The 14,271-nt window shown below is 40.8% G+C and overlaps 1 protein-coding gene across 1 annotated transcript in view; it reads right to left on the reverse strand.

Annotated features, from left to right (window-relative positions):
* The window catches only part of Cdh11 (cadherin 11), a 105,799-nt gene extending 91,795 nt beyond the window's left edge, over nucleotides 1–14,004 (reverse strand). Inside the window, exon 1 of the mRNA XM_051169144.1 lies at nucleotides 13,983–14,004. The gene's annotated coding sequence lies outside the window, so the exon portion shown is untranslated. The remainder of the gene's footprint in view (nucleotides 1–13,982) is intronic.
* Between the last annotated feature and the right edge of the window lie 267 nt (nucleotides 14,005–14,271).

Genomic DNA, 14,271 nt, shown 5'->3' on the forward strand with positions numbered 1-14,271 from the left:
CGTACTTTCAACTGGGCAGGCATAAAAGCCAACCATGTTGTATTGGTGGAGGGGTAAATAAAAGTGTATGTAGAATATAGTAAGTAGCCCCTTTCCACTCCATCAGTGCATGTTTCAGTATCTTAAAACCTAAGTCTGTGTGTACTGTGATCAGAGAAATCCTATAGATAGAATACGGACTGAAGAAAAACATTACCATCAAGGCGAGTAAGATAGATTGGGGAGGTAATAATGCAACCCCATTTTACAGATACAGAAATTGAGGCTTTGCAGTGAGTGCCCAAGCACACAGCAAGGACACAGCAGGACTGGACTAGGTTGTCAACAAGTCCACTCCTGCTGTGAGGAGTAGCCCCAACATCTGAGCCACTTGTCAGAGCAAGTGGTGCCTGTTCCTCCTGTGTGTGCAAAGATACTTTCTATTTTGGTATAAGCATGCAGCAAAGATGGTTGAGAACTGAGCTGATCAAACAAACAATGACTAAGCATCCGCATCAATGCAAAAGCGAGTTAAAATGCAGGTTTGTGACGCTGCTCTTAGGACTACGCTCTACTATGGCCTATAAGCAATAACTAGAAGCACGTGGCTGATCCTGCTCTGTGGTTTTTGTGCTCAGTAAGCAGCAGAAGGGGCTTGATAAGTGGCACGCTCTGGGCATCCACAATGGGAACTTACAGCTTCTTGGGGTGTTACATGTTCTCAACGTTGTCAAAGTGATGATTAAGCACCATTAATAACCACCACTGGGTGTTTTTTTTTTTTTTCTTGTTTTGCCAAAGTCCCCAAACCATATGTTGAAGCATATTTTATAAGATAAGCCTGTCGATTATGAGGTGTGTGTGTGTGTGTGTGGTGTGTGTGTGTGTGTGTGTGTGTGTGTTTTAACAAAAGGGGGAGGCGCTGTAAGAAAACCTGACTTGAAGCCCAGGTTTTGCCTCTGTTAAACTAGATTGAGTTTGGATAAGCAGTAACAATCTGAGGCCTTTTCTCTGTATCAAATGTGGATAGTCACAATTTTGGAGGATTATTATAAAGAGTAGTAAGAATAAATTAAAAACCTCAATTAAAACTCATGAGCTGTGATTATTAAAAGACAGATACTTTTACATTTGTTATGGTTGTTTTATATTTCATTTCATGTTTGTTTTGCATAAAGCTCATTGGTAGATGCAACAGCAAATATATTGGACATTTGCAATTATACAAACTGTAACTAATAGCCATCTATGAACACCACAATTGCTGTTGTTGTTTTTTTGTTTTTTTTTTTTTTGTTTTTTTGTTTTTTTGTTTTTTTCCACATGAGGAAACCAAGTCTCAAAGAGTTTTAAGGATGCCGTGTTTGGCTTAGACCTCTGCTCCCACTGTGTGTTTAGGGGCTTCCAGCAGCTCATGGTTCATGGCCCATGTGAAACCTCTCAGGCTGATTCCTCACTGAGAGAACATGGAATGGTACCCAACAAGTAACTGCAATTACAAGAAAGCATCCACAAAAGTTCCTGAGCGCCAAATGGATTTGACACAGCAGCCTTTTAAATGAAACTCTTAACGCGATTATCTTTATGTCCCTTTAGTCATTTTCCTAAGTAAGCCATGCCTTTAGAAACATAATACAAAGTGACAACCTTTGCTGTTTCTAAAGGGCCGATGGACGGGGTGTAGAAGAGAGTCCATTGTCACCATGGTAATTACTGCACAATACCTGATGGCCAATGGACAGTCAGGAGGCTCAGGCAGCAGCTGAATCCAGCATTGTCCTGGCCCGATAAAAAGATTAGAAGCCTGAAAAGCCATGGAGCAGGATCTCACAGCTCTTTCGCTGGGCCCTGAAAGGCCCATTGTGCGGCTACCATAAATTCTGGGTTCCCCGGGCACTTGACAACTGAAGCCAGGGATAATAGAATTCTTGTGTCCAACAAAACACTCCTTGTCTAATGGTAGTCTTATCAGCCGCATTTACAAATGTCTTTCATTGTACCCAAATAATTCCCTATTAGAAGGGCTATTGGGCACAGAACTAAATAAATATCCATAGCCTTTGTAATATCTTTAAGAAATGAATAAACAAACAGTATCCTAGCATATGAGGTAGCCTCCTGCCCTTCTACATGCTGTCAGAATTTCTTGTCCAAATTACAGTTTCACTTTCTCTGTTTAGAATATTAACAATCATGTTAACAATCCCATGCCAGATGATCTGGCATCATTCTCCAAGCAATGTAGATCTCTCATATTATTGCCTTGTACAACGTGTAATTTTTTGCACTCATTTATTTTTAATTAATGTTTCCAATATGTCATGGAGGGGCTTAGCTTATCCCATCCTAACTTCCCAAAAAGAAAAGATGCAAACCTCTGAGAAGTTCAACAGATTGCCCAAGATAACAATCTAGAGTTCCGTGTCTCCAAAATCCCTGACCATTTTGATCCATCCTGATACATTTTGAGTTGAAACTGGAAGAAGAGAAGAAGAAGAAGAAGAAGAAGCAGAAGAAGAAGAAGAAGAGAAGAAGAGAAGAAGAAGAAGAAGAAGAAGAAGAAGAAAGAAGAAGAAGAAGAAGAAGAAGAAGAAAAGAAGAAGAAGAAGAAAAGAAGAAGACAAGAAGAAGAAGAAAAACAAGAAGAAGAACAAGAAGAAGAACAGAACAAGAGAACAAGAAGACAAGAAAGAAGAACAAGAACAAGAACAAGAACAAGAAGAACAAGAACAAGAAGAACAAGAAGAAGAACAAGAACAAGAAGAACAAGAACAAGAAGAACAAGAAGAAGAACAAGAACAAGAACAACAAGAACAAGAACAACAAGAACAAGAACAAGAAGAAGAACAAGAAGAAGAAGAGCAAGAAGAAGACTCCATAATAAGTAAGTGTGCTCAGTACAAGAATAATGACCATAAAGCTGTAAAAGAGACTGAACCTACTCCTGTAGTTATACAACCTGAGAATACTACAATATAACGATATTAAAATCCTTAGTCTAAGACATGTTTTATTCCTACCCAAAAATGCTAGCAACTTTTTCAGAAGCAAAAATCTAACAAGTAGCATAATCAACCTTAATAAAAGTGTTTAAGACACTCAGGCAGTTTATTAATAAGATTCAGTGAAAAATTACTGATATGAACAAGGCAAACACATATACATGATCATATGTATTCTGCAACACCTCTTATCTTTTTTATAGCTTGTTTTATTCTGTTAATTTGTCGCTCTGTAATAAATGAAATAACTTGAAAATATGCACATAGCAAAACAGACACTCCTTCTTAACAGAAGCTACAACCATAAATGCAATTCACATATATGTGTGTAACACACACACACACACACACACACACACACACACACACAAAACTCTACCTAAACATATACATGTATCTGTATCTCAAAATGTGAAAATACTCAGTGATTTCTTTTTTGACAGTTATTTTATCTTATATGCATGTGTGTATGCCCGCTTGTCTGCATGGGTACCACATGTGTGCAGGTGCCTGAAGAAGTCAGAAGGGGTCCGTTTTCTCGGAGATAGAATTACAGGTGGTTGTGAGGTACTTAATGTATTGGACACCAAACTAGCATCTTCTACAAGGACAGAAAATTTTTAGCCACTGTGCTACCTCTCCAGGCTCTACTCCATGGTTTCTAATCAGGTTGGGAAGTGCTCACATTCATTAACACGGCTTAATCATTCCTGAGTCTGTGTCAGCCTCACCTTTCCATAGTGCCTCTTGCATGAGGAAGTCCTGTTGTTGACTCACTTGGCAGCTGACAGTCCCTGTGTCCTTCTGAGCATGCTGTTTCTTCATGTAAGTTCTTCAGCCATTGTTGGTGGAACAGCACTAGCCCTCTGCCTCACTGCCTCATGTAACTCACAGTGCTGCAGAATCCTCTTAGCATATCTTATTGGAATGTCTTACTATACCCTATGGCTTTTGTGTTTTCTCATAGGCAAGAACTCTTTGTTCTGTGGCTATCTGCCCTTTATAACTTTGTACCTAAAGAAGCTGTGAGCTACCTAAAGGCGGCAACTTATCTTATATTCAGTTTTGTTGTCTTGGATCAGTAAACTTCTGACTTCTTCAGGCTCACTTACTGCAGTAATCAATAATGGCAGTAGAAAAATATATAGAGAGAGCACAAATGTGTTTACATGTATGTATGTGTGTGTGTGTGTGTGTGTGTGTGTGTGTGTGTGTGTGTGTGTGTGTGACTAGAAATATTCCTCATTTGTGAATTGATGACCGAGATAACTTGTGATTAGTTTTCCAGGACTATAATGATCTCAGACTACTCGACCTTGATAATGGAACATGACATCATTTGGCTTGGCCCCTAAAATAATTAAAAGCAGAGGCAGAGATTACCAGCTATCAAAAGAATATGGCTATTGTAATAAAAGTGCCAAAACAACAGATATGTTCTGGTTGACATGAAATGTCTGTGATTTTGCCAATACTGAGTTTGGAAAAGTATTCCAATTGCTTCACTTGCCTAGCAGGCATCTCAGCATCTGTGGGAATTTAATATGTTATCACAGTTATGAATAGGTGGCATAAATTCTCTCAGGAACTTTAGGTATGAGTTATTTAACCGAGCTTAATCCAAACAAGAACTGACAATTGATAACAGCTATTGAGTGTCTTCAATAATTGGCTAAGTACTTTCTTGTATGTGTAAGTGTGTGTGTGCGTGTATTCTTGTAGTCAAGTTCTATGCTTCTTCTGTTCCACAGCTAGGAAACTGAGGTACAAAAAGGATGTATGAAATTCCCATCAACCCCAGTGCCAAAAAACAGTGAGGCTAGGACTCAGGTACAGGTTGTTTCAATGTACAGCAATTCACTTAACTGCTCAAGTCAACTCTATTTTTAGATATAAATTAGGACAGAGATTTGGGGAAGTAGCCCACTGATGTCATTAAAGAAGGAAGAAGGACTATATGAGTTCACCAGGCTCCTGTTATAACACAGGAAAGGTAGCCCGACACAGGGAAACACACAAGTACAGTGAAGAACCATCTTTTAACCACATTTGGTCAGATAAAGGCAGTGTCCCACACAATCAAGATGTCAAATTATCTGCAAATTTTCGGATAGAGCCGATGTCAATGTTCACAGTCAGAGAGTCATTGTGAGGCATGTGTTTACACTGCTGTGTTTCAGCCCAAACAATCACAGCCTGCTACCACTATCTCATGAGAAGAGAGGGAAGTCTTAACCTCCCTAGCAGTGTGATTGACTTAAGGTACATTGGTAAGGATCTTCCTTCTGAAGACATGATGCTCAGAAAAAAATATAATAAAGATTCTCAAATTAAATGGGGGCTATCCTTTGTCAAGGAGACACTAAGCTCAGGCTGGTAAGAAATGGCTCAGCAAGTAAAACTGTTTGCTTCTAAACCTTATGATTTAAGATCATGTCCAGAACCCACATGGTGAAAGGAAAGAATTGACTCCCTCAAATTATCCTCCAACCTTCATTCCTCTTCCAACAAAAATAAAACAAAATTTGACAAAAGCAAAAACCTATCTTTTAAGTCAACTCTACTAAGATGACATGAGGATAAAAGCTTTGAGGATTCCAATAGTCTATGACTTCATAACGGAAAAAAAAACTTACTTGTTTTCTTCTCTCCATTCTCCATCAAGTAGACAAATGCCAAGCTCTTTGTGATTGTTATCACAAATAGCATCTAAAAAGATAGGCTGGTAAAGAGACAGTGAGTTCCTGACATCATATTCTCACTGAGGCACCTATAATTTTGAAGGGCTTCAGTGAGTGAAGGTTTGTCATTTTTCTAAGACACAAATATGAACTTGGCCTCCATCTTAGACCTATGGCAAGGGAATAGGGCGAAAGCAGAGGGGGGGGGGAGGAATGGGAGGATACAAGTGATGGGATAACAATTGAGTTGTAATCTAAATAAATTAATTAAATAATAAAAAGAAGGAAGAAAAAGAAGAAAATAAAGGGAGAAAATGAAAAAAAAAAATGAACTTGGGTACTGCAGTGGGACATGAGCTAGAGAAGTTGTCCAGTGGGGTCTCTGGGTCTTCCTTTTATCTCATTAAGTTCCCTAGGTTTATTCAGGAGATGGGGGTGATCAGTGATGTTGAGATGCTTCACTTATGTGCTCCTGACCTTTGCTGGTGGAATAGCATTCTTCATTGCTATGACTACAGTTGGTGTTCTTGAAGGTGGCTGGAAAGTCACTTGACAAGATCAAGAATCTATTCTTCTCAGAGGAAGCTTTCTTTAGGCTGATTCCCCCTGGATTTAGCTTCTATGTTCTTGCAGATATGCAATGACATCCTCTAGGATTCATCTGACATTTTCTTCTTTTATAACTAGTGTTGAGTTAAAAGTGGTACCTACTTTTAAGAATATTGTTAAGAATTGAGAATAAGGAAATAAAAAACAAAGCTAAACAACAATAACAAAACCAAACCAAGCCAAAAAAAAAAAAAAAAAAAAAAAAAAAACAATGCCCTGCAGTTATGTAGAGCTGTGTCATGACATCAGACAGGGCTGCAATTACTCTCTCTGTAGGAATGGCAGAAAAACAAAAAACAAAAACAAAAAAGAAAACCATGCTCATACACAAAGGAGTTCTGCTCAAGTCAGAGGATTGAAGACTCTAGAAATCCTTCTACCATAGCACTCACTAATGGCTTTTATCTTACATCTTCAGCCAAGAGAACTGGGCTGGATTTAACTCAGTTTTCCTAATGTGGTCTCCTCTTTGATGCTTGCAATGATCTGTAATGGCTGTTTGATATATAGATGTTAGATTGATGGTTAATTTATATGTAAATTTGTACATACACAGCAGAAATGCAACTCATAATTTGATTGCTAATATTTGAAAATACTTAAACCAGTTCCCTTATCCAGTAAATTATCAAGTTAATTTGACACTCGGTATCATGGTAAATATGGTAGAAAGTAAGTATCTCTCCAACTCAATTACCAGAAGTTCCCCTGGCTAAAAAGCCACCCATTTTCACAGCAGTATTAGCGTTCTAACAAGTTATGCCTCTCTGGTGTTCAACATGAGTCGGGGTGAGGTTCATGAGGTAACCCCAACATCACAATGAAGATGATCTATAAGAGATATTGAGTATGAAAAGAACTGTGAGGGTAAAGGGCAGGGAGTTATGATTCAGCTTCCAGGAGGCACACAGAACATCCAGCTCTTCAGTCTTCAGACTCAGATGAAATGGTGGCCTCAGAGAATGCGTGCAAGACCCCCTCATTCACACAAAACATGTCTGTTTCCAGTAAGAAGAAAACAAGGAAGAGATGAGCTGTGGTGATAGTGACCAGGTGTCTACAAATTATAGACAAAACAGGGTTCTCCTTTGGCACTCTGTGGCTCACCAGACCTGAGCTTGGGACTCTGTCTCTTGTGATACCAGCCAAACAGTTTTCAAAAACCTCAGAAAGCTGCACTGAAGCAAAGGAGATGAGGTCTGTAAATTATATTCTTGTTCATAGGACAAAGTTAACTGCTTACTAAACAGTAATCGATATTATCATAAATTATTGTCCTGTTACCAAGTCTCTATAAAAATAAACTGGTGCATCACCTTATTGCTGGCATTAAAAGCAGCTAACCAAGACTGACTGTGTTGTCCTTACCGTTCTCTGAATTTTAATCTTCACAGAAGGAATCCATTTGCAGTGATTCCCAAGACTTCTCTTTGGTCAAAAAGCAATAATAAGGCAGCCTGAGGTATCACAAGCCAGGTGAAATGTCTAAAAGGAGCCACTGGTAAGAAGGGCAGTTCTCTTCCATGGACATAAAGACAAAGAATCTTAGGCAGAGACAATGTGGATCGTGACCTAGTGACAGGGAGAGAGCGGAGTACAAGAGCTGCAGAAAACTCGGTCCTGCATAAATAAGAAACTAGGTTGGAAATTACAGAGCCCAGAATTCACCCTATGCTTTCCTTTCCTTAAAATTCATTTTGCACATTTATGCATCCCCTGTTTTATTCCAAATGGAATGTAAGACAACCTACAAAGACACCCCCGTATCAAAATTGGCTTTGTTTTATATAATAGGGTGTCATGGTGGAGAGGGAATAACATCATTAAATAATTTGGACTAAAGTTTAAACGCAAAACTTGTTCTCAGCAAAAGACAAGCAGTTTCAAGAGCTATGTCACTCATGGGGACAGAGACACACCACAAGGTCAAGTCTGATTGCAGCCATCCTAGCTGCTGATGTCACTGCTTTAATTATCCCATTTCCTTTCAAAAGAGATAGTCTGGAAATCAAGCATCATCCTCAAAGGCAGAATTACGGGGCCTCACACATTGGCATGTGAGAACACAGAGTCACTTCCAGGTGAATACTGAACACCCTTCTGCTGCCAGAAAGACAAAACCCATCCTCACATAGATGTGGCATGCTCACACCAGCCATAGGCCTGCATATACCATTCTGAACTTCAAAGCACCAGCATCTCCAATTTCCTATGTCCTATTTTGAGTCTCCTATTTTGTATGGCCCGCTTTGTGTGTATTGTCGCGCTTTAATAGATTGTCACAATGATTGTGCCTGTTTGAAACTAAGGATATCTAAGACACTCAGGGTCACTTAGCCCAGGCACATGGTCTGTAGGAATGCACATTCAGGCGGTCTTCCTCCAGAGCTCCTGTCCTGACAGCTGGTGTACGTCACTCTCAGGAAGGCTCTTCCCAGGTGCTCCTCAGGTGACTTAGCCTGGGCCAGATTCTGCCAGTAACCCACTGGTTTCTGAGGGTTGCTGCATTGTTTCACTGTGCTTTCCCTCCCCCCCCCCCCCATTCCTTTCACTCTGGATAGAGTGGTTTCCTTTCTTCCTGAAATCTTAGTTCTTTAAGACCCTGACTCAAGATGACTTCTTGACAGTCTACCCTCAGAATTTATGTATGCCCACACACAAACACACATGCACACAAGCTCATAAAGGCATCACCTTGTACTGGGCCTGGCTAGTCAGGGTGGGGCTCCCCTTTTCTGAGGAGAAAGAGAGTAGGAAAAGGGGAAAGAGGGTCGGAAGGTGGGACTGGGAGAAAAGGAGGGAGGGGCTGTGATAGAAATGTAAAGTAATAAATAAACAAATTAATTAGAATAAAAAATAATAAAGTCATCATCAGTGTAGAGCACTCATATTCTGCCCGTGAGCAGTTCCTGAGCATCTCCCATGTGCCAGACACTGGTCAGTTCACTAGAGAATCAAAGAGAAGCCTTTCTCAAACATGCAAACAGACAAAAATTAAAAGGTGATCAAAGACACAGAGAATACCTTGAAATCTTTTCTGAAACAGAATACAATGTGATTTCTTCTCTAAGACCTATTTACACTGGAACACACATGCCAGCAAGGAGCTGATAGTCAGTGACTATGGTACAATGAGGGGCAACAGCAATCGTTCTCAGGCAAGAAACACTTCTGTCCTTGAATACACACTTAAAGACCCTCTTCTGAACCATTTGCAAACAACCCCACTTCTATGGAATTATGAAGGATAGAGGCTCTGTCCTATGTATTACTTATTGCTTATGAAACTAATGCTGTGCAGCTTTCTGTATGTGCTGTAAACCACACATAGAGAGACCCAGACTTCAGGCTTGAGAGACATCATAAATCTCAAGAACTAAGAGCCAAACGGCAACTCAGTGTTAGAATCCAGTGGTTTCAAAATGGATCCTGGAAAGGCCTAGATAATCTAGAAATATCCCAAGGGCTACTGAAGGGGCAATGGTAGGGTAGAGACAACCTGGGAGGGTCTCACTCTTTCCTCCTGTTTAAGCAATACAGGCTCTCTCCATGATGGTTTTTAGATGTTAGCATTTTGGGTTAAGATCTTTTTCCTTTGTTATCGTAAACTTGTTTGTTTTTCACTTTTAGCTAGGCTTTCAGTGTTGTGTAGCTCAGCATGCTTTGTCAGGGCTTGGCTTTCATTGGCAATCCTGTCAATCTACAGCGCATTGTTCTCAGGCTCCATGTTGCTTGCTTTTGTTTGCTGGGTATTTATAATGTCTTTGGTTAACAGCCGTCCATAATTGTGCATAATAGAATCCTCTATATTCACGTGTGCGGGTGGGAGAGGGGGAGTGGGCATGCACATGCCACTGCATGGATGCTGTACGTGGAGAAGACAGATCAACTTTTGGGAGCCAGTTCTTTCTTTCCATCATGTGGGTCCCGGGGGAGCCTAACACAGACCATCAAGTTTGGAAGTGAGCACTTTTGCTTGTCATGTCATCTCAGACACCCTGCAGAAGGACCTTCATAGGGAGCTTGTAAAAGTACCCATATCTGGGTCACCTGGACTTTGCTTCTTTCTTCTGTAGATGGTCTCTGATAAGATCTTCAACCTAAAAACAAGAGGGCTGCTAACATCAAACGACTTAAAGAAAAGACAAGGTGAAATGATGACATGATTGCATCTAAGAGACTGATCTATTTTTAGTGGCCTGAGAAGGCTCCCCAGCAACCTGCCAAATTATGATGTAAACCTAGTTAATAAAAGTTTCTCCACCCTCCCTTAGAAGCCAGCTCATTACCATGTCCTCTCCTCAGATTCATAGCCTAAAACCCTGTCACCTCATTAAAGGACTAATCTCTACAGATTTAACCTGGAAGCAAGCAAATGCATTTGATGTGATTGGTGATATCCCTTCCATTTGTTTATGGGGAAGAGGCTTCTGAGGCAAGGTTATCTTTTCAATAGTGCAGTTCTACACTAGGTCTTTTTATCTGAATGCCAGAAAAAAACACTACTCATTTTCAGGAATAAGGCAAGTGTTTCTAGCAACCATGAAAACTTCTTGCTTCATGCAAGACCACCTTAATTATTTGAATTATAAAATGTCAAAAGAGGACACAAGAATCCTGGTATTGACTATTTATATATTTTTTTCCTTATGCATGTTTCAAGGATTTCTTTTTTTTCAATTACAGAAATAAAACATCAAAGTTTTGGCCATCTGACTCTTGAGTGAAGTAACTGAGTTGATGTTAAGCACCTCATAAATAAAATGATTTTTAATAGTCCCATTCTGTGACACCCAGATTGCTAAAAAGGATTATATTTCTATGTCCACATAACATAGAAGTGACTTGTTGTAATACGAGAACAGAAAAAGTGCTGCCCACAGACTGCATAAAAAAGGAAGCCTGTCCCACCTTGGCAATTCCATGAATTGAAAGCAAAATGGAAAATACAGCAGGCTGCTTTGTTATAATTCACTATGATGTAAAAATGTCTACTTAAATGACACTGATGTAAATATATCCCTACATTTTATAACAAAAGAAAAAGATATTTTGAGTCTCCATGAATAAAATGTGGTGAGGTTTTTGTTCTTCTTCCTCAGTGTTAAAGCTACTGCTGTGTGACACTGTAAGCCACATGTTCTCAACCTCAATGTGCAATGTGGCATATTTCTTCTGCAAAGTGGATCCCTGAACTGGCCAAAGCCAGAATGAGCTAGAGTGTTGAGGACTAAACCTTTTCTATTGCTTTCTCCAACAGCCAGGAAGAAATGTTCCACGTCCAGCTGCCAAAAGAAGGAGCCAACATATTCTAAAATAGAAACAAGAAAAGAGTTTACAACGCTAAATGCCTGAATCATCGAGGTGTCAAATTAAATATTGATAGCATCAATTTGAGTCTAAAATACTCCTTGGTGTTTGGAGAGTCCAGGAAGGGAGGTCAGCAAGTAGCAGGCAGATGAGAAGAATGCTCCTGGAAGACCCATCATTCCATCCAAGGCATCCATTCATCTATCTGACAATCTTTAGTGCACCTGATGCTGTACTGGGGTTGAGGGACACACTGATAGATTAATATTGGGTCCCTGTCCTTAATGAGATAGTATTGTACCTAATTTTAACTGCTCTCTCTACAGCCCGGATAGCATTGCATAGTGAAACACTTTAGAACTGCCTAGTCCCAGAATAAACTACATAATGCACTATAACCCACCCAGCCATCCTATAGACTTGAATGACTGAGTTAATGTCCAGGTCCTATGACCACAGGCAAATTGTTATATCACAGGAACCCTCATTTTTTTCTCATCTTTTACGATTAGTATTTGAGTAAGATGAATATCTTTGAAACCTTGAAGCTCAAGACATCTGGAGTAAGCCAGGGGCCATGGGACACGGGAAGAACTTGAACCATATTCACTACATTTAAAAGCAAACAGCTATGGAGTACCATTGACAGAAGGAGTTGGTGACTAATGGCCATTGGGAAAGTCCAATCCTAGATTGAAACCGCTGCCTCTACTTTCTCGTAAAATATGCTGCTCTATCAGGGGCTGGGTGAGGGAGTGTGGGGGAGGGGAGGGAAGCAGCTCAACTCAGCTGAATAGGCCTTAGCTTCCTCATGTGAATCTTCTTCCCGAAGACCTAACTTACAGAGTTGCCTGGAACATCATTAAAGATGCATAATATACAATAACACAAAAATGAATGCACAGGGTTCTATCCCAGACACACAGTGGCCTCTCAAAAACAATTTGACTCAAACAGAGAGAAAAAGAAGGTTATTAGTATTTGAGACACCTGAGGAGGCTGCATGTTGCTTGCTTTCCTTTTCCTGGTTCTTGCTATAGGCCAGGCTTATAGGAGAAGCTTGGAAAATAAATGTTAACTCTGACGCACTCATACTGATTAAGACGTTTGATTGGCAATTAGATACATATGATTAACTTAATGTGGGGAAAGTAATTTGCTTGTTCCTTTTATCTAGTTTGTTTGGAAAGAGTAATTTTCACAGTGCCTGTGAAAAGTGGTGACCAAAGGTCCTGGATTCTTGGTTATGCTGAACAAATCAAACTCACACTTGCTTGATGAGCTCAGCATAAACAAAAGCCAAATAGGTGAGTCATGCATAGCTCAGTGGTGCTGAAAGAGGAGCCAAATGGAGCCTGGTGCTGCCCTCTGCAACGTCCCAACTGAAATATTCATTCATTAGACAGAACAGTCTCAAGATTCTTTGAGAAACTCCCTGGTGCCCTTTGGCTGAGACTGCAAACAGTGTTGAAATCAAGGTGGGGAAAAAAACTGTGAGAATTGGTGCTCAAAGGAAAGTAGAGAGTAAAAGAAGGGCGGGCTCAGAAACCAGCCTGTTAACTGTTCTACACAGAAGCAGAGCCCTGTTTCCCAAAACCAGATTCCCAACACAGCCACGTAAAACGCCAGCCTCATTTAGAAAGCAGAATCGCAGTTACCCCTCCCCCACTTGTGTGAGCACACACATACACTTCCGTGTTCACATCATACATAGACACACATGCACCAAGCATACTTAAGGGAACTAGCAGGACACTAAAATGACAAAGATCACTTTGAACCACAAGGAACAAAACATTAAGATATATTTCTTGTGATGAGTAAGGGGTTACACGGTGGGTCCTTGTAACTAGGTCAGACACCAATTGGTAGTCAACTCCACAGGCCCAGGCAGATTTAATGAGGAGGCAACCAAAGACAGAAAGTGGAAACAGTGCCCGAAGCACGTGTCCCCAAACTCTGCAATCTGCCAGCAGCACCCAGTCCACACCAGCTCTCTCCCAGAGATACCAGAACAAACTTTCTGAAGTTCCTAAGACACAGATCCACGGCCCTGGCCAACCCAGCCACAGCTCTGGCTGCAGTGACCAGGGTGGAATACAAACAAACTGAATCCGGTGACAATCATGACCCAAGGAGAAAGGAAAGAAGGAGTGAAATGGTGCTGAGCCTGTAGCTGCACAAGCAGGGTATAAATTAAATGGTGATGCCAAGCTAAAGCTTGCAAAAGCTGTCCCCTTCTGCCAGGATCTACAGCCAGTGTTCCGTATCTGGCTTGCCTGTGCTGGGCAGGGTGACTGGCACCTGCACATTGGCTGGCAGATGGAGAGGCCAGACCTGAAAAATCCAGTCCCTACTCACTGTACCATCACAAGGTCACAAGTAGCAGTTGGCCACTTACAGTCATTCTAGAGAGGTAGAATCCAGCTACGGTGATGAGAGTTCCAAAACCTTCCTTCTCAGCGATCTTACATGTGGAAAGCAAGACCCACAGGGCTGCAAGAGGGATCGGGCCCAGCTTTGTTCTGCATAGCAGCCTCCCAGGATAGCTTGAGAGGCAGTCCCAGCCCCTGGCACAGCTAGCAGGCCTGTGAATGAAACACTGTGTGAGACACATACCCACTGCTAATGAGTCTCACACAGACACAAGCAAGAGAGGCCAGTGCGTAGCTGTTACAGAAGAGACATAT

The sequence above is a fragment of the Acomys russatus genome, chromosome 26, assembly GCF_903995435.1.
Source record: "Acomys russatus chromosome 26, mAcoRus1.1, whole genome shotgun sequence".
NCBI lineage: Eukaryota > Metazoa > Chordata > Mammalia > Rodentia > Muridae > Acomys > Acomys russatus.